The sequence below is a fragment of the Salvia miltiorrhiza genome, chromosome 3 (assembly GCF_028751815.1).
Source record: "Salvia miltiorrhiza cultivar Shanhuang (shh) chromosome 3, IMPLAD_Smil_shh, whole genome shotgun sequence".
In the NCBI taxonomy this organism is placed as follows: domain Eukaryota; kingdom Viridiplantae; phylum Streptophyta; class Magnoliopsida; order Lamiales; family Lamiaceae; genus Salvia; species Salvia miltiorrhiza.
The window spans coordinates 45344928-45369648 of record NC_080389.1 but is presented as its reverse complement, the minus strand read 5'-3'; the positions used below and the strand labels follow the sequence as shown (position 1 = coordinate 45369648).

The 24721-nt window shown below is 37.1% G+C and overlaps 1 long non-coding RNA gene across 1 annotated transcript; it reads right to left on the bottom strand.

Moving 5' to 3' along the window:
* Positions 1 to 13625: 13625 nt before the first annotated feature.
* LOC131016030 (uncharacterized) lies at positions 13626 to 14548 on the bottom strand. Its single transcript, XR_009098824.1, has 2 exons — positions 14265 to 14548; positions 13626 to 14125 (listed from the first exon to the last, which is right to left on the bottom strand). It is a non-coding gene; the product is annotated as an uncharacterized LOC131016030 (long non-coding RNA).
* Between the last annotated feature and the right edge of the window lie 10173 nt (positions 14549 to 24721).

Below are 24721 nucleotides of genomic sequence, written 5' to 3'. Positions count from 1 at the left end.
CTGACCACGTAAGGCTCTCTCGCCCTGGCCAAGCTCGGCTCTACACCAGCTCTGTATTACTCTCGATGGCTTAGCTCTGTAATAATGATCTAGGCTTAGTTATATGGGTTAATGGGCCCTAGATACTAAATGGGCCAAGGCTAATTAGATGCTTATAAATAGGACTTCCATTATTAGGTTAAGGACACTCTCTTCCATTCTAAAACAAGGTACAATGTAATCCCATCCGAGATATAATGAAACTCGGGCAACCCCGTTGACGTAGATCATTTATGATTGAACCACGTATATTCTTGTGTCGTTTATTGCTTTTATCTATTTTCCAATTATTAGAATTATTTCTGAACTCATCACACGGCAAAATGGGGCCTCAATTTTTTACTTTTACTTTTATTATTATATAAAACTAAGTTTTTTTCAGTCACATATTGAGCTCCAATCAGTAATAGAAAATAAAAATAAATAAAGGCTCCAATCTTATTTATTATAATAACTGGCTCACGGGCACACAATCATATTCAATTAAAATGACCATTTTTTCTCATTTTGGCTAGGGCCCATGAAACGTGAGTCGTAAGAAATATCAATCACCAAAAATGAGACAATAATGTGTACCAAATGACTTTTAGGCCGTGCAGAAGTTATTTGGGGTAGGAGTTACCTTTTAAATATAATGATACCACATAGAACTTGATGAATATGTATTTTTCTTTGTTTCTTCGGACGTTGCGATGCTAAGACTGTTTGTAATTTTATGCATATTGTGTTGTTTGAGCAATTGAGCTTGATATGAATTATATTCTCGAATATACTACCGGTTGGTGTTCGTTGTTTTTGCGGAAAATCACTCTCATTTTGACACAATTATGTTTAGTAATTAAGTTAAGACTTTATTGTGTTACGAGTTTGTGGATGAACAGATCAAAAAGTGAACATGATTGGAGGAGAATGAAATCGAAGAAAAATGCGTGAAACGAGAGTGTGCACTTTCCAGAGATTATGGGTTATTGATTTGGAGAACAGAAGCAATTTTTATATAAATTTTCATTTGCAAACCTCATAAAAAAAATCGATTTCGGGTTATTTTTTGTTCAAGCTAGTCGATTTTTTTTTCCGGACTAAATTCTTTCGACCCTAATCCTAACGCACTCGGTTTCGGGCTAGCCTGTTCGGACTTGCAAGTTTAAGATTTTTTTACTCCGAACACGAGGTGTTTTTTATAGATAATCGTATTTTTAGAATAAAATACGCCGTGTTTTTTAAATCAAGATATATTTCGCCTTATTTTAGATATAAAAATTAGTGTTATTTTAACGTAAGTTTATATAATATCTAACTTTTACTTCGTTTCTGATAAAAATTGTATATAAATGACTATCTTTCTTTTACTTTTATATCATAGATGTTTGTTACTTCATCCATCCCACTATAAGTGAAACTCTTTCTATTTTCGGTGTCCCACCATAAGTGAGACTCTTTCCTTTTTGGGTAAAAATTTTACCCTTTAAACACATTTTCACTTTTTCACCTACACACAAAATGACAAAATACACACCTTTTTAATTCTCGTGCCCAAAAAAAGGGTCTCACTTATAGTGGGACGGAGAGAGTATTAACCGTTAGAAAAAAATCAAAATATATTGTTAGGTCCCGTAAGGTCTAGAATAGGTGTATGGGGGGAATACACTTAAAGACAGTTTTTCAAAATTAAACACAATACAACCTTTAACAGTAAACGAAAGGTTGAAGACTGATACTGAAAAACACTTCAGTAAAGGTATCAGTTAAAGTCAAGACTTTAACTGATACTCTCGTAGAGCTTCAGTCTTGGATTGAACAGAGAAGTGTTATGAATCTTACTGACTATCCGAAGAATTATCAGTTAGACTAATAACACACGCAGCGAAAAACTGTCTTTTGAAAAAGCCTTTGTGATTAACACGTTGTCAGGTTTATGTTTCACTTTGCGATTAGTCAGTTTCAGTTAAGAACGTTTGTGCACAGACAAGAAAGTAAAACTGAAAGCGATAAACGACAAAGGGATTTTTACGTAGTTCGGAATTCAATTCCTACATCCACGGTCAGTAGATCACACTGACAAACACTCTCGGCTTATACTTACGGGTGCACAACAAACCTTTAACTGAAATCACACGTTTCAGCACCAACAGACTGGGTTGGATTTCTCAAACACATTTAGCGCACACTGGGCACTAAGATCTCTTTGGAGTCAGAACACTGGTCTGAACTCCATACAACTTCAAACACTCTTTCGCTCAGTTGAAAGGAGGTTCGAAAACTACCAACTAGATCACAGAAAACACGCTCTCTGTAATCAGTAACTTAGGCTTTAGATAAATAATATTTTCCTAAGGTTCTAAGAGAATATATGTAATCAACAATGGACTGATTTTGGCTTTGTGATTCTCTTTTTCGATTCAAACTTTGGAAGGCTTTGCTTGCTGAGTTGCAATTTCGGCAGCATTTCAGTTTGTGTATTTGAATCGGTGAAGATTGAAGTGATCCTCGAGCTCTATTTATAGGAGAGGTCTTAAATAGATCCGTTGGCGGAGATGGTCTTCAAGAATTCATCCGTTGGAGAGTAATTCAAATTTTGCTGAGGCTTCAATCTTCGAGGTTCCTTGTTTGGTGAGAAACGGCTACTCAGGTACAGAAGGTAAGGTGCATCTGAAAAGGTAATCACCAAAAAGAAATGCTCTGCAGAGAAAGGATGATCCTCTGTATCTCTGCATTGAATGCGGTTGTAATTGATTGCGTGGCTTCCTTTTAACGTTGGAGTTTCAGTCCGAGGAAGGATGTCAACTGATACTTGACTTTAGTATCAGTCCGCTAATTCCACGTAGCCAGCATTAGATGAATCAGTCATAACTGATTCTTCAGATGAGAAACTCGTTCTAGTCAAATATTAGTGTTTGACTTCTGCATTTAATTGCGAACATCAGTTGAGTTCTTCAGTCTTCAGTCTTCAGTCCTTCGTTCTTCATTCTTCATTCCTTCGGTCTTCAGTCTTCAGAACACTAGCTAAACTAGAAAAAGAACTCCAACACTTGAGTTCACAAAGTTCTAGTCTATTACAAAGAAAACTTAAGGATTTTGGTATCATCAAAACTAGGGCTAGGATATTTCATTAAGTTCCCAACATATATTCTACAGGCATCAAAATATTATTATCGAATTAAAAGATAAAGTATTAAAGTTTAAAAATTAATTAATAAGAAAGTGTTTGGTTAAGCGGGACAACCCACTTGGTTTTGGGGCCAACTCTATCGGGCTCGGATTATTTTCGGTTCGAGCCATGTAGGCTAAATTTTTTTCGGGCTAAAAATTTTCAGCTCTAACCCTCATTTTTTATCGGTCTATTTGGGTGGATCCATCGGTTTCAGACTTTTTTTTATATCCCTACATGTGAGATTTTTTTTTGAAAGGGAAATCAATGTGAGATATTAATTAAATGCGAGTGTTTCATTTGGAGTATGGAATCATCGTTTTACATAAGTTTTTATCTGGTGAAATCTCAATAAAAATCAATATGAGATGTAATTATAGAGATAAATAAAAATGAATAAATATAATAATGCTTGAAGAATTAAAATAAATAATAAAGATAAAATACACGCTACAAAAATTCGCGAAAATACCGGCCAAAATTACCGGCGGTCCACCAACGGCGCAGAAGGCGACCCCCGCCTTTTTGAAATTACCGGCGGCATTACCAGCGGCAACGTCGCCACTAGTGATATCTTAAATAAAATAGTACTATATTATTATATATTGATTACCGGCGGCTTGCCACGCCGCCGGTGAACTGAACGCGGGTCGCCAATTAGCAGCGGGAAATTGTCGTCGCTATTCCCTAATTTAAATTAGGGCTATGTTCGAGTAGTATATGAGGTAGTCGGGTCCTCGATCCCCTACTTATTAGGCCTCCGATCCACGATCCATCGTCCTGAGTTTTATGTATTTATATTTTTGTTGAACATTTTATTTCATATTTTGAAACAACATTACACTTGCACTTTGTTTTTACATTTATGTTTTCTTGAACTATTTATTTCATATTTTCAAAAAATATTGCATTTACCTCGTTCTCCATCTTTTATTTATTGTGATTGTATAATTAAGTCGAAAGATATATATACTTAAAAAAAGGGTAATCTAGATCGAATTCAACGTATGAAATTGAATTCAAAATACATTACAAATACCAAATTAAAATACTTATTGTGTATAAACTAGATTGAAAAATAATAATAATAATAATAATAATAATAATAATAATAATAATAATAATAATAATAATAATAATAATAATAATAATAATAATAATAATCATCATCATCAATTAATTAATAAATATCTTTTCGACATAAAAATAAGGACGGAAACGAGACCGATCAATAATTAACGACATCTCTTGGATATCATCTCGACATATTCTAAAGTTATGAATGTATGCTATTGTATATTGAAATAGAGTTTAAATGAATTAATAGGTACTACATATGTCAATAAAACGAGTGTTTGTACCGGTGACCACTCGAAAGGAACTTCAAGGTTAAGCGTGCTTGACTTAGAGCACAACTAAAAAGGGTGACCGACTGAAAAGTTCGTCTAACATATGCACTAATGTATAAATACGGAAACACTTGTGAGGTATAAATAAATAAATAAATAAATAAAAATTTCGGCGCTAATTACCATCGGCGGTGGAACCGCCGCTAATCATAGGCGGCCATTGCCGCCGGTATTACTTCGGCAATGACCGCCGATCCAACGAGTGGCGCCACCGCCGTCCGGTCAACATTACCGGCAGCGGTATCGCTGCCACTAATCACCGGCGGCGCACGCCGCCGTTAAAAGTTCGGGCCGATCAACGGCGGCGGTCGTTTGTCGCCAGTATACGAATCACCGACAAGGAAATTATCGACGGCAACCCGTCGCTGGTATCGCCGTCAGTGATCTCAATACTGGCGGCCGCCCTATGTTTACCGACGGCAAACGCCGCCGGTAATCTCCATTTTTTTTGTAGTTAGATGAAGACACGTAGGACTAATCTATTTTCCTACTCCCTCCGTCCCTGAAATAAGTTTCTCTTTTTCCTTTTTGGGACGTCCCCCAAATAAGTTCCTCTTTCTTTCTTTCCATTTTTGGACACCTACCCCACCACTAATAATACTTTATTTATTCTTACTTTTCACTTTTTCACAACTCCCAATACTAATTATAATACTTTTTCACCTTTTCACCACTCCCAATACTAGTATAACATATTTTTCTCCACTATCAATATACTTTAATATTTTTCCTTAAAACTCGTGCCGTCCCCAAAGAGGAACTTATTTTGGGGACGGAGGGAGTATTACATAATGAACATAGTAGGACTTCATACCAAATTAAATCGCGACAAAATTATGAGTAGATTGAAATTTCCTTCACAGAAGATGATAACTTAGAATTCATTGACCACAAAAACCAAATACAACAATTATACATAATAATTCATAAACACAGCCACGTAGATCGACAACTTGTTTAATCAACAAAATCAGATGTACTATTAATTAGACAAGAATATCTTGGTAATTCTTGTGTTCCGAATTAACACGTTCAAGCCGGAATCTCTCCTGAACGGTGGATATATACTTTGCCGCCTTCGCGTCGACGCCTTCATCGGCGGCGGCGCCGTAGAAATTCTCCATCCGGCCGCAAGAATCGCGATTCCTCTCCGCCACGACGAACGATACTTTAGGCACCGGCTGCGGAAAAACCTTCTCCTGGTTCACGACAATGAAGCCGACGGCTGGAGAAGGGGCCATCTTCGGCTTGCTTGGCTGATTGGCGACACCGAATTCGTAAGGAGTCGGCGAGGAATTGGTGGCGGCGGAAGGTTTCGCCGCTCGATAGAGCGACTTGATTAGCTTTGATTTGGAGAAGCCCCGCCGCTTGGTGCGGTTAGAATCCATCGTTATAGATTTAAAGAGGAAGGGGAAAAATGGATAGAGAGATTTTGTGGGGAGCAGAGCAGATGATATTTTGTTGGTACTTCTGCTTTCAGAATGTCAGTATTTATATGCATGAGCACGTTGTAAGTTGTTGCTTTCCATGTCCGATAGTCATGCGTAAGACAGTCTCGTAGTGAGATGAATTCAGATTTAGATGAAATCCATATTTATTCCCCATTTAAATTGGTACATTTGTATTTACAAGTATGCAAGAGTATGGATTAGAAATCAAATATTGATTTTTTTTTTTAGGAAAAAAAAATATTGATCTTTTAACAATGAGACAAATTAACATAAACTTTTGTATTTCATTTCAAATTAAATTGAAAGTTTTTACCCTTGATGACCATGTCTAAATGTTATTACCTGACAATGTGACGGCGCTACGATATAAGTTGTGACGTACGTGACTATATATGATTCGTCTTTTATATACTCCCTCCGTCCACCAATTAAAGGCCTATATGAAAAAACACGAGTTTTAAGAAAAAATGTATTTTTATTAGTTGAGTGGAGAAAGGGTCCCATTTTTTAAAAAAAAGTGTATTTTTATTAGTTGAGTGGAGAAAGGGTCTCACTTTTTGTAAAGAATCTTTGACTTTTTTGATTAAATAATGAATAAAAATTTACCAAAAATAGGTAGGCCTTGTTTTTGTGGACAGACCAAAAAGGCAAGTAGGCCTTGAATTGGTGGACGGAGGGAATACTATTTATATGTTCCCTCTGCCTATATTATTATTTTTGTCTGTTTATATAAAAATATAGTCTTTTTTTAAAATCGTCTCTGATATTTTAAGCTTCATCCAAACTCAAAATATAATTTACAAAATAGTCAATTATTTAACACCTTAATTTTGGTGGGTCTTTTTCTCCGAGCAATTCTAATGGGTCCTCCTTATACACATCCATCAACAATTTAAAACACATGTCTTTCAAATCACATTATAATTTTTATGGACAGAGAGAGTATTATTTTATCGAGAAATATTATGCTAAACACATTCTATTAGCACCGCTGACGTTTAGCCCTCATTATCGTTATTTTGATTCTAATACTGAATATAAATTATTATTGAGATCATTAATTTTATAGATTACATAAAATCAAAGCTCGATTTGTTCATTATTCCTATTACTTCAAATAATTAATGAAAAGAACATGCCGAACTTTGAATTTTATGAAATTTATAAATTTAATAATCTCAATGTATAACAATTTCTGAAATATTAGAAGTACCAACTCTGGACCATACATTTTGTCCACCTGGCACACCAAGAATGTGACATGTGGCAGAGGCCTTACAAGCCAAAATTCATGCTTGAGTAAAATAGGAATAAATTTTTTGAATATTAGAATATATATATATATATATATATATATATATATATATAGGGAAGAGTTCAACAAGAACATAAATATTTGCAAAGTCTAGAGTCATAATCTCGTTAGTTAGATCGATTTTAATCAAGGACTGAGATTAAAAGCTAATATTAGTATCCCTTAAATTACTCACATCCCTCTCTCCTCTCTCTCTCTCTCTTCCGTCACTTTTTCCCTCTCTCTCTCGTCTCTCACACAGAACACGGACACACTGAACCCACGCAGCGGCAGGCAAGCCCACCGCCGCCGGCGCCGTCTCTTCCAACGCGTTCCAACCTCAGCGTGGCGCCGCCTCTTCGGCCGCCGCCTCCCTCCGTCATCTCTCTGTTCTCCACGCCACCACCGCCGCCTCCCTCCGTCATCTCTCAAGTTCAGCAATCGGAAGCCGCATCTTCGACCGCCGCCCCCCTCCGTCCGATCTATGTTCTTCACACCACCACCGCCACCTTCGAACGCCCTCAAGTTCAGAGCCACCGCCCTCCAAGTTCAGCAATCGGAAGCTGCCTCTTCGATCGCCGCCTCCCTCCGTCCGATCTATGTTCTTGTAATACCCCGTTTCCCTGAGTTAAATTTAGAATTTATTTTCGAAATTTAGTAGTAAGATGATTCACGCCGGATATAAAGAAAACGATTTATTTTAATTCCAACAAACGATTTGCAAAAATCATTTTTGTAAATGTTAGTCATTTAAATTCTTATGCATTTCATATTTATTTAAATTGAACATTAAGCATTTAGCATCTACACGAGCTATTTAGTTAAGCAAACACTGAACGATTATTACAGTTTTCATAGTACAACCCGGAAGACTTTTTATATTATTTTATTTTATATACTCACCTACTCCCTTCCACTACACCCACCTACTCCCTCCTTTTTAAAAAGTTAACATCACTAACCACTACCACCACCAACTCCCAGCCAAACCCACTGATATACTTCACCCATCCCCTTCCACTTTTACTCAATCTCCCACACAAATTGCCATATTTCACTTTCAAAAGGAAACCCAACGAACAAGTGCAGAGGTAAGAACTGCAATCATAATTTCATAATTTATTTCTTACAACACAAACTCTCCATCTCAATGAATATACGATATGTGAATCAATTTCAGCTGCCACACAAATTCAAACAAACTCATTCTTGAGTATCACATTCTAAAAATTTCAAACTTCATAAAACAAAGAATCATATGCATATATATGTTCACTGACCTTTATTATAACAAGCATTTATATGAATATACATATGTATACTAAGAGTTTATTTTTTTAAAAAAATGAATGAACTTTGGGGTCTTGTTGTCGTCTGTGGTATGAGTCTAGCGGCGTCGGGACGGCAACGAGTTTTCTGCCGATTGTCCGGCCGGATGTGTGCGAGGGTGATGGGCGAGCAGCTACTGCTGTTGGTGAGGCAAGAGAAAAATGGGAGGAACTTGAGGGCTGGAATCGGCAGGTGGCGACTTCTGGCTATCACTGCCGGAGTTAGAGAATAGGGGTCGATGGCGGTGGTGGTCTATTGACTGTTGTCGCCGGAGATCGAGTCTAGGGTGGTGGTTGAAGGAGATAGAGTCGAGGGTGATGTTCTGGTAAAGAGAGAGAGGGATGAGGAGGCGGTGGATGGCTTTCTGTTGATGCTGTTGTTGACGGTTGAATCGAGTCGGGGGAAGAGGGTGGCGGCCGTGGCACTGCCGCAGTTGCCGGAGTTCAGTGGTGGCGGTTTTCGCCCAAGAAAGAAGAGTGGGGTGGGCGGATCTTTCAACCGAGATGTAGTGGTTACCGCCGCTTGCTCCGGCGAGCTCCAGCAACCGTGAGTTCAAGCAGTCGAGAGAGAGAAGCCGAGGGAGGTGGCGGCGTTGTCGTCGTCGCCCAGGAGAAAGAGAGAGGTCAGAGAGAAAGCTGGTGGCGGCAGCTCGTCGCTGCTGCGTCTCCGGCGAGCGTCCGGCGCGAGGTGGCAGGGAGCCGAGAGAGGGAGAGGAGAGGTTGATGTTGTGTGTGTGAGTGTGTTTCTGTGTTATGCGTGTGTGTGTGCGTGTGTTTCAGAATGTGTGTGTGTGTGTGATTAAAAGAGGGGGAGGATAAATGGGAGTGTTGGGCTAGGGCTTAGTTTAGAGGTTTGGGCTTGAGGGACTTGGGCCGAGTATTGGGCCTATTTTTAAATAGTTTTGGGCTGCGATTTTTTTTAAAAAAAAACTTGGGCCGATTTTTTTTTTTAGCTGGGCCCGATTCATTTTATTCAGTTTGGGCCATTCCTATTTTATTGAGTTGGGCCTCATCTTTTAAATTTATATGGACTATTATTTATTTAAGCATGGGCTCTATTTCATCTATATAAATGGCTTCCCTATTTTATTTAATTAGACTATTAATTAGTTTGATTAATTATTTTTAAAGACTTTGGATTGCCTTCAATTAATTAAATTGGGCTTTCTTATTTTTAATTAATTGAACTATTACTAGTTTGATTAATTTATTTAAAGGATAATTTTCATAATAATATCATATTATTATTATGTGCATATTTTAAGTAAATTACTTATTATATGCTAAGCATGACATGAAGTTGTATTTATTTTGCAATAAAAGTATTTAATTGGTTTTAATTATAATTCCAATTTTTAAGAAAAGCGAGTAAGGATATTGTTGGTGTCCTTAACTCAAGAATTTAGTTTTCAATTATTTATTCATTAAATTTTGAAAACCCGGCTAAGTGAATCATAGAATGTTAAGCACTACACCATGACTTAAGATTAGATTCAAGGAGACCTATTAAGAATAGAATTTCTTGTAGGCTTTGTGGACCAAGGGGATTAGCACTGCTTTCCCAAGACAGGTTATGTGATTATGATCTTCAGGCTTTGCCTATCCAGGTGGGCATTACTTTTACTATACGTATATAGAGATCCCCTGCGTGTCGTAGGCCTCTTATACGAATATATGCATGAGATGATTTTAACTGTTAATTTCAGTTTATTATTATGCCCAAATGATAAATGACTCTTATGAAATAAAAATGAAATGTTTATGAAATGAAATGAAATGTTTATGAAATGATTGACTGCCAAAAATGTTTATGTTTTTATATGTATCCTATCTGTGTTGGTTCGCCAACTTTAAAGGAAATCCAATTGGGATCCTATGCTAGACAAAGGTCGCTAGCTAGGGTTAACGTGTACACTTATGGAGACCGCGAGTCGCTTGCGACCGGTCTTGGCGTCCGTGGTAAGGAGGCCTCCTTCCCGGCGCGTGACAGAAAGGAACAGATATGGATCATATGAAGGAAAATGATCGGCCGATCGACTTTATGAAAATGAAAGAAATATTTTAGTAAGCGCAGGTCATTTAAGAAAACCCCTGTGTGTTACTGTTATGGCAGTTCAATTTATATATGTATGCATGTTGTATTTTCGGCTATGCCACTGAGTATTTTTATACTCAGCCCTGCATGTATTTCTAAATGTGCAGGTTGAGCAATTGATGGAATGGAATGATGTTGAGCGGGTGTTCCTTTGACATTTCAAGAAATATAACCTTGAGTATACATCTTCATATGTATATCTCACACGTTTTTCCGCTGCAAAACACTTTGATTAGGATAACTCTATGGTATGAAGTTGTTACACGTGTTATTGGGTAACCCACCTTAATCAGTTCTCTTTTATGTGTATGTTTTATAAGTATCCAAATGATCATATATGATCCTAGCTTTTTATCTATAAGTGATATTTTCATATACTTTAATGTTAAGTAATTGTCCATTTCCATTTTTTTATTGTTCACCCCAAGTCATAACCCCTGTTAACCCGTCATTGGGAAGTGGGCTGTGACAGTTCTTCACACCACCACCGCCGCCCAAGTTCATCAGCCACCGCCGCCCAAGTTCAGCTACCGCCGCCCTCAAGTTCAGCCACCACCGCCGCCCTCAAGTTCAGCCACCACCGCCGCCTTCGAACGCCCCAAGTTCAACCCACAAGTTCAGATCCACCGCCGCCCTCAAGTTCAGAGCCACTGCCGCCTTCGAACCCCATCAAGTTCAGCCACCGCCGCATTCGAACGCCCTCAAGTTCAGCCACCACCGCCGCCTTCTGAACTCCGGCCGCCGCCCCCTTCTCCGTGCATTGAACATTCGCCGGAGAAGAGGAAGGGGGCGGCAGATTTTGTAAATAATTTTATTGAACTTATACGTATAATTCTGTGAACTTTTGAATTTGTGGTATTGAACTTCTGAACTTGTGTTGAACTTGAGAGAGAGGAGAGTGGGGACGAGAGAGAGAGAGGAGAGATGTGAGGGGTGATGGGAGAGGAGAGAGGAGAGAGGAGAGAGGAGAGAAAAAGGAGTAAATTAAGGGATATTATGAATCTTACCAATTTTAATTATATTAACTTCTAATCTCAGCCTTTGATCAAGATTGATCTGACAAACCAAATTGCGACTCCATTCTCCATCTAATATTGTGTTTTCGTAGAATGCAACCCTATATATATATATATATATATATATATATATATATATATATATATATATATATATGGAGAGGTTCAAGAAAGAATCACTAAATAAAAGAAGAACGGAGAACCATTTTCAACCATTCGATCATCAAGATCTACGGTGGATACATCATCTTGTTGGATGAATGCAGATCCTGGGTTCGAATCCTGAAGGGAGCAATTTTTTTTTTTTAGTGCATTAATTTTAACAGCAAATGCATTAATTTTTACAGTGGATGCATTAGATTTGATGGTTCTCTTCTCACGTGCTCACAAATAATGTAGTTCTCTCTAGAACCACACCATATATATATATATATATATATATATATATATATATATATATATTATCTGATATTTTTTTTTTGCATCGCCCGTCGCCTTGATTTTGCATATAATGCATATAATTGAACACAAAAATGCATACATATAAATGCAAATATGCATAATTTTCACACTAAAATGCATTGTATATTTTGTAGGAACATCATGCATATTTTTGTGTGCAATGTTATGCATATTTATTTTTATATATATGCATATTTGTGTTGAATTATATGCATAATTAAGGTGGCTAGAGATACTTGACGGGTTGCCTAGTGCAATGCATTTTTGTGTGCAGTGTTATACATACAATAGTGTAAATGTATTTCTATTTTATACTCTAAGAGATTTTTTAGCCTAACCCTCCCACATATATATATATATATATATATAGGGAAAAGTTCTATTGAGAAGTCTAAATATATTGAGAAGTGAGAATAAATCTGGAGCATTGATTTATCAAATCCAACGGATGGTGATGCATCTCAATTTATGCATGTGTTTAAAGTCAAAAGGATGTAATAGTAATATACTAATTTTTTGTAACCGATGGCTTCTATAATTATGGTAATCACATTCATTTGGATTTGGAAAGATATATGCATATCTATATTTTCATTATTTCTGACTATTTTTTTCTTTTTTGTAATTATACTTTCACATACTAGTTTTTCATCAGTTTCAACGATTTTTTATTTTTTTATTTTTTGCTTCACAACAGTGGACTCAACACCAAGCCACAACACTAAATAATTCTTTTGAAATATTGGATTGAACGTAATGCATAATTTAGCTGAACATAATGCCTAATTTGTTGAACATAATAGACAATATTCATTTTATCTTTCATTTTTCTTTTTTGTTTTCTCTTTCTTTTTATTATCAAATGCAAATCATATGTAAGTATTAATTCTATTGTTGTTGTCGATCCTTTCGTTAGTATGGATTCTACATGTTTCTTTTTCGTTTTTTGTTTTTTGTTTTTTGGTTTTTTGTTTTTTTTATTATTTAATGTTTTAGGGTTTAAGGTGGATTTTAGTTGAATAATGTGCTTAATAATGTTGAATATTGATTAATTGTAGGTTTCATTGACATATTAAATATTTTTCGAAATTTAGAATCATTGATCACATTAATAATTTTGATGAACAAATCAATAATATTGTTGAACAAACTATTTTGTAAAATTTAGAATTATTGAACATATCAGTAATTTTTAATATAAATTTGACATTATTTAAATGAACTTGCCCTGATTCTGCTCAAAATTAGTACAAATTATAAGACCATTGATGTTGAGTTTAGAAATTTATTTTTTGCCCGCTATAATGTACTTCACACTTAATTTATTGAACTTTTCGCCCTCTGTAATGAACACCTTACAAAAAATAATGAACATCTTCAAAATTGTAATGAACTTACATGAATTACTAACTGAACATTAGGTTCATAAGAACAATTACTTAACAAACAATTATTAAAACTAAAGATCTCCTTCGTCTCACCCATTTTTCTGCTGCTGCTTGAAACTACAGATCGTCTCAAAAATCTTTAAACATCCTACTGGAACAGCAATTTTCAGATCTCTAAAACCAATTATTTTCAAGGCTTTTACTAGCTAATAATTTGTAGCGACAATAGAAAACTCTGAATATCATCTTCAGGGGAACCGAAAGTTCATTTTGGAGGAGAAAATTTGAAGAGAGATGCAGGAACAATACCATTAACTAATGAGAAAATCCTTCAGATCTGCGTTGGCAAGATATGTTATTTCACCCTTTATTTACTATAAAGCCTATCTTTCAAGATATGCACAGACTTGTGTTGGCAAGAAGAGCACTATGACAGCGAAACACACACCTCGCCCACTGGTACATCATGTGTTCTTTCCATTCATTCTTTATTTTCTAAGGCAAAAATAGGTAGATTAGAATGAAAAACTGTTCTTATAAGTATCAAAACCGGAGGATAAAAAAAATATGACAAGAGAAGGGAAGTGAAATCGGTAAATTAATAATTCAACAATCCATTAAAGATAAATTATACCTTGAACAGATCCATCCCCTTCTCAACTTTGGCCTGCATTTCACGAAGCGTAGCCGCTTCCTCTTCAATCTCCTCCAATCGTTTCTTTCTTAAACAAATTCAGAAGATTAGATAACAATGAAAAGAAAAATGGTGTAGGCAAAATACTCAAATATTTTCTCGTTCGAATCGCCATTTCAATGGAAAGAGAGAAATTTGTGGGATTTGATTTTACTCCAGCTTCTCACAGCAAACAAAATGACAAACCGACCCTTATCGCACTTAAACTAAAGATTAATTCTTAATATGATAATTAATAAATCAGTATCATGAATTGATCTGGGCCGTTCGAAATGTTCAAATCAAAGGAGGTGATTTATTCTTTCTTCTCTATATAAGGGGGCTTCTCTATTGAAGCTAACCCTATATATATATATATATATATATATATATATATATATATATATATATATAGGGTCGCATTCAATGGAGACCATTTCTTATATAGAGAATGAAGACCAAATCAAGGTCATTCATCTCAATCCAATCAATGATCCAGATTATTTCCTGATTTGATTTTTCATGTAATTAAATAATGGTTAATTACATTTATTTAATCCAAAAAGGGCAAAAACGTCCACTCAAATCCACGAATTATGGCATCTGGTTGAACAAATCCCGAAAATTACTCTCTTCCAATTCTGGGACCTGATTCGTCAATGAACATAATAGATGAACATTAGTATGTTCATTGTTTTCCTACGAACATTTCGATGAACATTAGTATGTTCATTGGTTTTTCTACGAACATATCGACGAATATCAGTATGTTCATTGGTTTTTCTACGAACATATCGACGAACATCAGTATGTTCATTGGTTTTCTACGAACATCAGTATGTTCATTGATATTTTCTGCGAACACTTCATTGACGATATGCAGATTTGCAAATCCGGCGACGGCGCGACGGTCGCCACCACAAGCGTTCTACCATCATCGTCTTCATCGGCTTCACCCTGACGACGCTGGGGCAGCACAGCCTCGAGAATCCCTCTGCCTGCGACGCCGGCGGAGCAGCAGGAGGAGGAAGAAGAGATGGATGCGATAGGGGAGGGAGGCGGTGGAAGAGAGAATGGAGGGGATGGCGGCGGAGCAGAAGCGGCGACGGCGGGGAGGAAGGCAGTGGAGCAGCAGGGATGGAGGCGGCGGGGAAGGGGGGAGAGTGATTGAGAGAGAGAGATAGAGAGAGAGCGTGAATGAGAGAGATTGAGTGAGATTAGGGTTAAATAGAAAATGACATGCTTAACCTTTTGATTATAAAATAAATGAAAATTAATAAAATTAATCAATTAAATTACCACCATTAGATTAAGTTAGATCAAGGAACCAGATTTGGTCTTCATTCTTTATATAGGGGAGTGGTCTCCATTGAACTCTCCCCTATATATATATATATATATATGGGCGCGCTCCAGTGAGACCCCCTATTTTTCGTGTAACATGAGTACAATGAATAAGACATATAATACTAATGAACAAAACGTATATCTAATGAACAAGATGTATATACTGATGAAAAATAAAATTTAAAAAATTCGTAATGAATAAGACATATATACTGATGAACATGGCCGTATATACTGATGAACAATGCAGTATATACTGATGAATAACAAAATTTAAAATATTCTGCTCCCTCTAGGATTCGAACCCTGCGAAAAAAAATCACCCACTAGATACAATATCAGTTATAGGATTGATAAAATAAACGCACCAGATCGTGCCCTAGATCTCACTAAAATTAGGGGGTCTCATTGGAGCGACCCCATATATATATATATATATATATATATATATATATATATATATATATATATATATATGGTTCAATTCTACAGAAAATATCTATAAGATTAAGAAATAAGAAGTAAGAAGTAATCTAGTCCATTAATTTCACAGAATCCAACGATTCAAATTTCAATCACAAGATCATTTCACTAAATAATAATGTGCTTGTAAATTAATTTGAAATTCGTCAGGGTTATATACGTCAATCTTATTTCATCATATTAAGGAAACGTAATCAAATCCCCCTATTTTTTCTATTCCCTAGTACATGGCGATATGATTTCGATTTCAACGAATTTATGGCATTTCTCTAATCAGTATATCATTTTACCAGTTGGTGAATTATAAATGAACAGGTATGGAATTAATCGGTGAATTGTCGTTGAATCGTGAATTATACCTAGTGTTTGATCGGAAAAGTGAGAGAGAATTGCTAAATTGCTGAGAGCACAAGAGTAAATTGCAATTGTATTGAAAAGTATTGAGAACGTAGTTTACAGAGTGTGTGTGCATGGGTATTTATAGATTACACGCTAGGGGTAAAATAGTAATTTCGTCGCCAAAACATGCTCCCCGCGTGGTCGAGGGCATAGTGGTAAAATCGTCCATAAGCGGGCGATTCCTCTGCTCTGGCATATGGACAGATCGCCCTTCTATGCTTTGATGACTTCTCTGGCGAAAGCCATTCCTCTGGCGAAAGCCATGCCCCTGGTGCGAGCCATTCCTCTGGCAAGAGTGTCCTTTCTGACGAAGGCCATTTCTTTGACGACATCCGTTCCTCTGATAAAGATCATTCCTCTGCTCTGCACATATTACTCCTCATCACCAGTCGTTTTCATTTTCATCCTTCTCTCTGGTTCGACGAAATTCGCCATGGATAGCAAAAGAGTTGAAGGTTTCATTTCATTTCCGTCCTCCTCTCTGGTTATATGGCAATCTGAACTAGTTCGAAAGAGAAATATTGCAGTGATGGCCTGAAGAAGGTAATGTTTTTTAGATTTGTTGGTTTTCTTGTTCATGTGTGATTGCTGGGTTTCTCTTTTTTTAATTTCCGAACAGGTTCGAGGAAACAAAGGTGGGGGGTGGGGGATCCTGGAGAAAGTAATTTTCTTGATGAAATAACACGGTGGGTGTGGGATTTCTTCATCTATAAAAATTTAAATATGTTTTTTCTGGGTTTTTTTGTCCAATTTATAAGTTTAGTTCTTTGGTTTTAGTTAATATAATTAGTTTCGTTCGAAAGATTGCTACTATGGTTTCTTATGCTACTTTCTATATTTTGGCCATTAATGAGAAATTATCTATATATTCTACATGGACGTTCAATAAGCTGAATCAATAAGTTCGTTGCATATTATTATGTTGCTCGCCGAGTGATTTTCCGGTCGTCGTTTCGTGATGGTGTTCGGCCATGGAAGCTCTCAGCTTAGCCATCTGTGTGCGTGGAAGAATGGACTACATGATGGTGGTTTCTCGGCTCTCCATTACAGTAGGGAGAGAGAGAGAGAAATAGAGGCCGTAAATCAGCCGGTTGCTACATCAGGAATTCGACGTTGGTTGCCGAAGGATGTTGCGGCCGTTGGTTGGGGAGATGGAGAGAGTATTTCGGCTTTTTGATTTGTGATAGTGGTAGCCTGAAGAAGAAGGAACGGCTACGTGTTGACGGCTTACGGCCTAGTGGCCGGTCGGGGCAAAAACGAGCCGGCGAAGGGAGCCCACTTAGGCTACTGTTCGATTTTCAGAAAAAGGAAGGGAGGTGTTCCCGTCATTTTTCTTGCTGTTCGACAATCTCCTCGTCATGATTGTTGATTTCAAAAAAAAGGTGGCCATTAGATTATGAAAAATCAATGAACAAGATTGCTTTTCACTTCTCACAACATTTATGTTTCTCAATAGAAATTTTCCCTATATATATATATATATATATATATATATATTGAAATGAAAACCTTTCTAAACCCTTCGATCGTGAAGATCTACGGTTGGTGCATCATCTTGATGGATGAATGCAATATTTAGCTGTACGAATATTAGAGAAAGAGAAATATTTTATTTTTTCCAAGTATAGTAAATTTCACTACGAATGCAATAAATTTATATATCCAATAAAATCTCTCGTGTTCTCACAATAAATGCATACAACTCTTATAATAACCATTCTCAACCTGATATATATATATATATATATATATATATATATATATATATATATTGAAAAAATACTTATCCAGGAATCATGTGCCTCACATGCATTTGAAGTAAGAACACTTATAAGAACTTCAAACAAAATCGTGTGTAGAAAAATAAAGAACACATGAACACCAACAATGGTTACTTAGTTCGGTGATAACACACCTACGTCTGGGGGGCCACGCCCAGTATAAACGTTCACTAGTGAAAATAAGATATACAAGGACTTACAAGCGAATAACCAATCTTCCTAGCCTCTATATCTTCTCAAACCCTCACCTACGTGAACAAACGAGAGCAAGATAGAACTTACCTCCTAGGCGTGATCGCTACCCAATCCACACACAACACCAACACAATATATCACTCCAACAGGCTGGAGAAATATGTAGGAATAGAAAACGAATTCACGCTTACGCAGAGCGTAATACAATAGCACACCCTCACAAACTGTATGCTCTCAATATGCACGAAAATACTCTCACAAAATAATCAGAGTAACAAAAAACGCCGCAACCACCTGTCATCTTCATGAACTCAATAAATACGTAAACCCTTGAAAAGATGGGTAAAGCCCATGGTCTGCCATAAAGAGAAGCAAGGGCCCAAGTAGGGTTTACATAAGACGGCGCATACTAGGGTTCAAAGGGACCCTAACAAATCGGATTCCCAAGCCAACAAAAGATCCGGAAGATATCTGATCAAAAATAGAGCAAAAACCCGCAAGGAAAGAATGCAAGTAAATCTTCAGGAACTTGCAACTGTAGTAGCAACTCAACAAGAAACATTCTGTGAAACTCCTGAAGACACTTCATTTGATCTACACAATGACAACTAAACATATAGTATATAAATACTCTAACATATATTATATGGATTGTTGCCGAAAAATATCTGAAGTTTGTCAATTTTGTGTTTTCTATCATAACCTCTTTTTTTTCGAAAAGATACAGGAATTTAAGATTGATTCGGAATGATCTTACGGACGACAATTTCGCCCAAATCCAATCTGAACAATCCACTTATTAGAGGGTTAAAGCAACGATGTATACCACTATTAGGGCGGATTTGTGCAATTTTGCCCAAATCCAATCTAAATTGTTTCATGAGTTGCAATTTTCTCACTGTGACATCAGATTGAATTTGCGCAAATTGTCGTTCATGGGATGATTTAGAATCAATCTTAAATTTACGTATTTCCTAGCAAAAAACAAAGGCTATGTTATAAATCAAAAAATTAACAAAAAATGGGTATTTTTCGGGAATAACACTATGTGTGTGTGCGTGTTAATATTGCACTGTTGGCCGTATAGGTACATTAATATAATGAATCATTTTCAAAATCTCAATTGTTGTTGCTAACACTACCTAATATATATATATTGCTATTGAAACGTCAATGAGGCATGCACAGTCTACTAATTATGGATTAGGTATATGTGCGTAAGAGCAATATGTTCTATATGCGAGTTATTTGATAAACGTGCTATCTAGAGTGGATATCAGTATAGAAAAGCATCTTAGCATGCAAACTAGCCAGCCACTTATAATTAGACAGAAATTAATAAATTTATAGGAGGATAATCCTTTTTAACAAATTCTTAATGGTTATCTGATCAAAAAGTTTCAGTAGTAAGCCACGGTGCAATCATTTGTCGAATCTGTTTCTATATTATATGAAGATATGGGGAATGAACTCTATTAGATGATTTGGCGACCACGCGCAATTTAGTAAGACATATTTTCCCTCTAATCATCACGAAAAATGAGGAACCCATTATGATATTCCTTTTAAAATATATATATATATATATATATATATATATATATATATATATTAGATGATTTACACTGAAAAGTACGAATAACTTTTATTTTTCTAGTCGTAAAACACTTTAGCTTTTTGAAATTCTTGACTAGATAAATGTGATAGTTCATATGCAACAGAGATGCCTTCTGAAACAACGTGATTCTCGACCTAGATATAATTTTCGAGAAGGCTTGCTAGCTCCTGTTTTGTAGTATAGAGTATATTTATATGAAATCCTATATTAATCTAATTTTGTTTCAAATTTTAGTATTATTAATTAGTAGAATGGCACGTAAAAGAATTGGATTTATATATATAATAATAAATATATACGAAAACAAAATTAAATTTATCAAAATTTTGAAGAATTTTAGACACGATGATTCATATCTCTCAACTTAAATATATAAAACTTATATATATTAAAATACTAAAACACCCTTAAAACTAAAAACTAAAAACAAAAAAAAAACTAAATAAGTGAGGGTGTTACAAGTGTAATAAAAATTTATGAGAATACTCACTTTGATAATATATTAAAGATAAACGATGTTTTACAATAGGTAGAAAATCATATCACTAATATTTATCACATGTATACAGAATAATACTCCCTTCGTCCACAAAAGAACACAGTTTTAGAAAAAGGTTGTTGAATGTATTGAGAGTAGAGAAAATTCTAGTTGTTGAGTATATTGACAATGATAAAAATATGTTTTAATTAGTATTTGAGAGTGGTGAAAAGTAAAGGTAGATGAGATATTTATAAGTGGTGGGATTTAATCCAAAAAGAGATAGAAAGTTCTTTTGTGAACGTCCCAAAAAGAAAAAGTAAAAAGTTTTTTCGTCGACGGAGGAAGTACTATATATGACGATATCGTAATACAAATCTGGCATGCGTTTGTAAAATGAAATATGAGATATCGTAAATTATATTTTATTATATAATGTTTAAAATATACGGTGATGATAGAAATACAAAATAAAAAACACTATTTCCTTAATTCGTTCTTCAGTTTCATACTATTTTCTACTTTTAGTAAAAGGAGTAATAGCCAAAAGAATACGCAGGTTTTTTCATTTTCTGGTTTGTATCACCACCTTCTAATATGACGACCAAATATTAATTTTTTATTTGTTCGCAATTTTCCCACGGCGACGACCACTGGCCAAATTAAAGTTGATGCGTCACTTACGTGGCAAAATCGAAACTGATGTGTCAATTACTCAAATAAAACGACGTCGTTGCATTAAGAATTAAAAATATATTTTATTTAATTAAGAATAAAATTAAAATTAAAAATTCTAAAATCTTAAACACACACACACACCGTTTGAACCATCTTCTGGAGGGGGGCATAGGACGGCGGAGCCTAGGGGTTTTGCTAGGGGAGGAGGGACGAGGGCGGCAGAGCCATGGAGAGAGGTTAAGGCGACGATTAGGGGGTTTGATGCGGGAGGAGGGCGGCAGAGAAGGAGCCGTGGAGACAGGTCAAGACGGCGGAAATCAAGGCGGCAGAGCCTAAGGGGTTTGCTAGGGAACGAGGGCGGAGGGTGATAGAGCCGTGGAGAAAGGTCAAGGCGGCATATCTGCTGCCAGTCCGTCGAGGGAGAAAGAGGGTCTCTGGTGGTGGTCCCGAAGCACAACGGCAGTGATTAGAGGCTAAGGATTTCTTTATTGGTCGAGGGAGAGCTGGTGGTGGTCTCTGGCAGAACCTCGCCGCCACCGTCGATTTGGGGTGGGGGACGAGACTGCTGAGGTGGGGAAGAGGGAGAGAGAGAGGGAGGGTGTGACGTGTGTGTGAGAGAGAGAGAGAATCTGACGTGTAAGAGAGAGAGGGTGGAGTGTGTGTGTGTGTGTGTGAGAGAGAGATAGAGAGAGAGGGTGGACTGTGTGTGTGTGTGATTTGGCAATTTTGGCGGCCACAACAGCTTTAATTTAGGTGAATTTACAATTTGTGGACAATTGTGAATAAATTATAAATTGATGTATTAATTGATTAAATTAAAAAGTGATGATATAAATTAGAAAATGAAAAATGGGAAAATTGCATCAAAATACACCAACTTTGCCGAAAATCCATATTTGACGCGAAGTTAGGAATTTACATTTTAATACACCAATTTATTTAGTTGTTCAATTTTGACACGATTTTGAATTCCCCCAATTTAAGATCATACGTGGCGCACACGTGGATCGTCGGCACGCGCTGTTCCGGCGGCCAGAGGATATACAAACGGTGTCGTTTTATCCAACTTAAAACGATGTCGTTTTACACTGATTCAAACCTAATAATAATTTAACCCCCAATTCAAAAAGCCGTCCTTCACCTCCAACCCAAAAACCCGTCACCATTTTTCACCATGCTTTGACTCCAAACGCAACTGCTCGACTCCATCTTCACCTTCGATTGATTGAAGCGCTTCATTTGAGAAGTGGTGTGGGATAATAATGTCTACATCTTCGTCGTAGACGACTGCTTCAGAGGACACTGTGATTACTTGTCGGTGCAAATTACCGGCGAAGGTGGAGACCTCAAGAACTTCAAAAAATTCTGGAAGAAAGTTCTATCGCTGTCAGTATGGAGACGTAAGAAGACCCTTCAATTGTTTTCTCTCCATGAAATTTTCGATTTCCCTCTTTTAATCTGCAAATTCATATAAACCCTAATATTCTTCACATCTCTCTCATTTTCAGTGTAAGTATTTCCTTTGGGTGGACATTGCACAACAACTAGGGCTGGGAATCGGGTCGGGTTCGGGTACCCTACCCGAAAAAATCGGGTACCCGAACCCGAAAATACCCTAAAATCACTACCCGAACCCGACCCCGATTGTGAAATCGGGTACCCTAATACCCGACTCGGGTACCCGAGTCGGGTAATCGGGTACCCGAAATTACCCGGTCAAAATTGTCTATTTCAAGTCAACTGCTAAATTTGAAATCTGTATTAAAAAAAAAAAAAAAAAAGAAGAAGAACGGCGGGGCGGCTGCTGCTGTCTAAATTCGAAGCTGTCGTCGGAGCTCGAGCACGGCTGCGGCGGCGAACGGCGGGGCGGCTGCTGCTGACTGCGGCGGCGAAATCTGGGCGAGAGTCGCGGTGGGAGTTGCGGCGAAATCTGGACGATGGTCACGGTGGGAGTTGCGCCGCCTCCCACGCCGGGCTGGAGACTGGAGTGGCGAGTGGGGCGGCGGGGCGGCGGGCGGGGCTGAGTTTGGGAATTGCCGATTGGGATGAATCGGATGATTTGGGAATTGGGGACTGGTGGGGATGGGCTGGACGAAACAGAACAGGAGCTCGGCCGCTGAAATTGGGGACTGGTGGGAATTGGGGATTGGTGGGGATGGGATGGGCTGAAATTAGGGTTGGGGCCGCTGGGCTGGGCTGGGGTTACTTTGAAATGGGAACGGGCAGTGGGCTGGGATTAATTTGAAATGGGAATGGGCAGTGGGCTGGGATTAATTTGAAATGGGAACGGGGGATTGGGAGTAATTTAAAATGGAGTATTAATTAAAAAATCGGGTAATTCGGGTATACCCGATACCCGATCGGGTATACCCGATACCCGATTTTTTCACACCCTAAATACCCGACCCCGACCCCGATCCCGAATTTTTCGGGTATAGGGTACCCGATACCCGATTTTTTCGGGTCGGGTATCGGGTACCCGATTACCCGATCCCGAAATTCCCAGCCCTAACAACAACAGTTGAATGTAGTTTCGAATGCCCAATTTGGTGAATTTGTTGAGAATTGTTTAGCTAGAGTGATAGAGGTTGAAGGGAAAGTTGCTGAATTTGATAAGAAGATGAAGGAGTTGGAGGATTTGAAGATTTACTGTGGGAAGAAGATGGTTTGGATGTGTTGGCTGATTGTAATTAAACAGAGGGAATAACAAGTAGATGAATAATACATGTCATCCGCCATGTATCCGCGGTGCACCGCCACTTCTTGCGACTATCCAACTCTCGCCGGCGTTAGAATAAGGCAGGATGAAGAATGATCTGAAGCGAGAAATGAATGATCGGAGAAAATAGAAATGAGAAAGAAGAAGGTAAGTTTTGATTAAAACCCTATTTTTAATTCAGAGAACAAAACGACGTCGTTTTGTTCTGAATTGACACGTTAATTGACACATACGCAAAACGACGACGTCTGAAGCCACGCTGGATAAGTAATAGCCACGTAATTGCCATGTCAGAAAATGTGGTCGCCGGAATTCAAAATCGTGTCAAAATTGAACAACTAAATAAATTGGTGTATTAAAATGTAAATTCCTAACTTCGCGTCAAATATGAATTTTCGGCAAAGTTGGTGTATTTTGGTGCAATTTTCCCATGAAAAATAGTTGTGTATTTTATGGCAATTACTATTTTAATAAAATTACTTGACAATCCTATAAAAGGTGAGATCTTTACTTTATTTTAATTATTTTAATATTTTTATAAAAATGAGACTTCTATTTTATTTACAATACATTAAATTATTTTATCAAAATTCGTAATATGTTTGAAAGGGCATGAAATATATTCAAGGAGGGAGAGAGTATTCTATAGCACACCAATGCGCATGGATGAAGTGAGTTACAAGTTCTGATGGCTTTTGCTTTTTCAATTGAAAAGTGCAC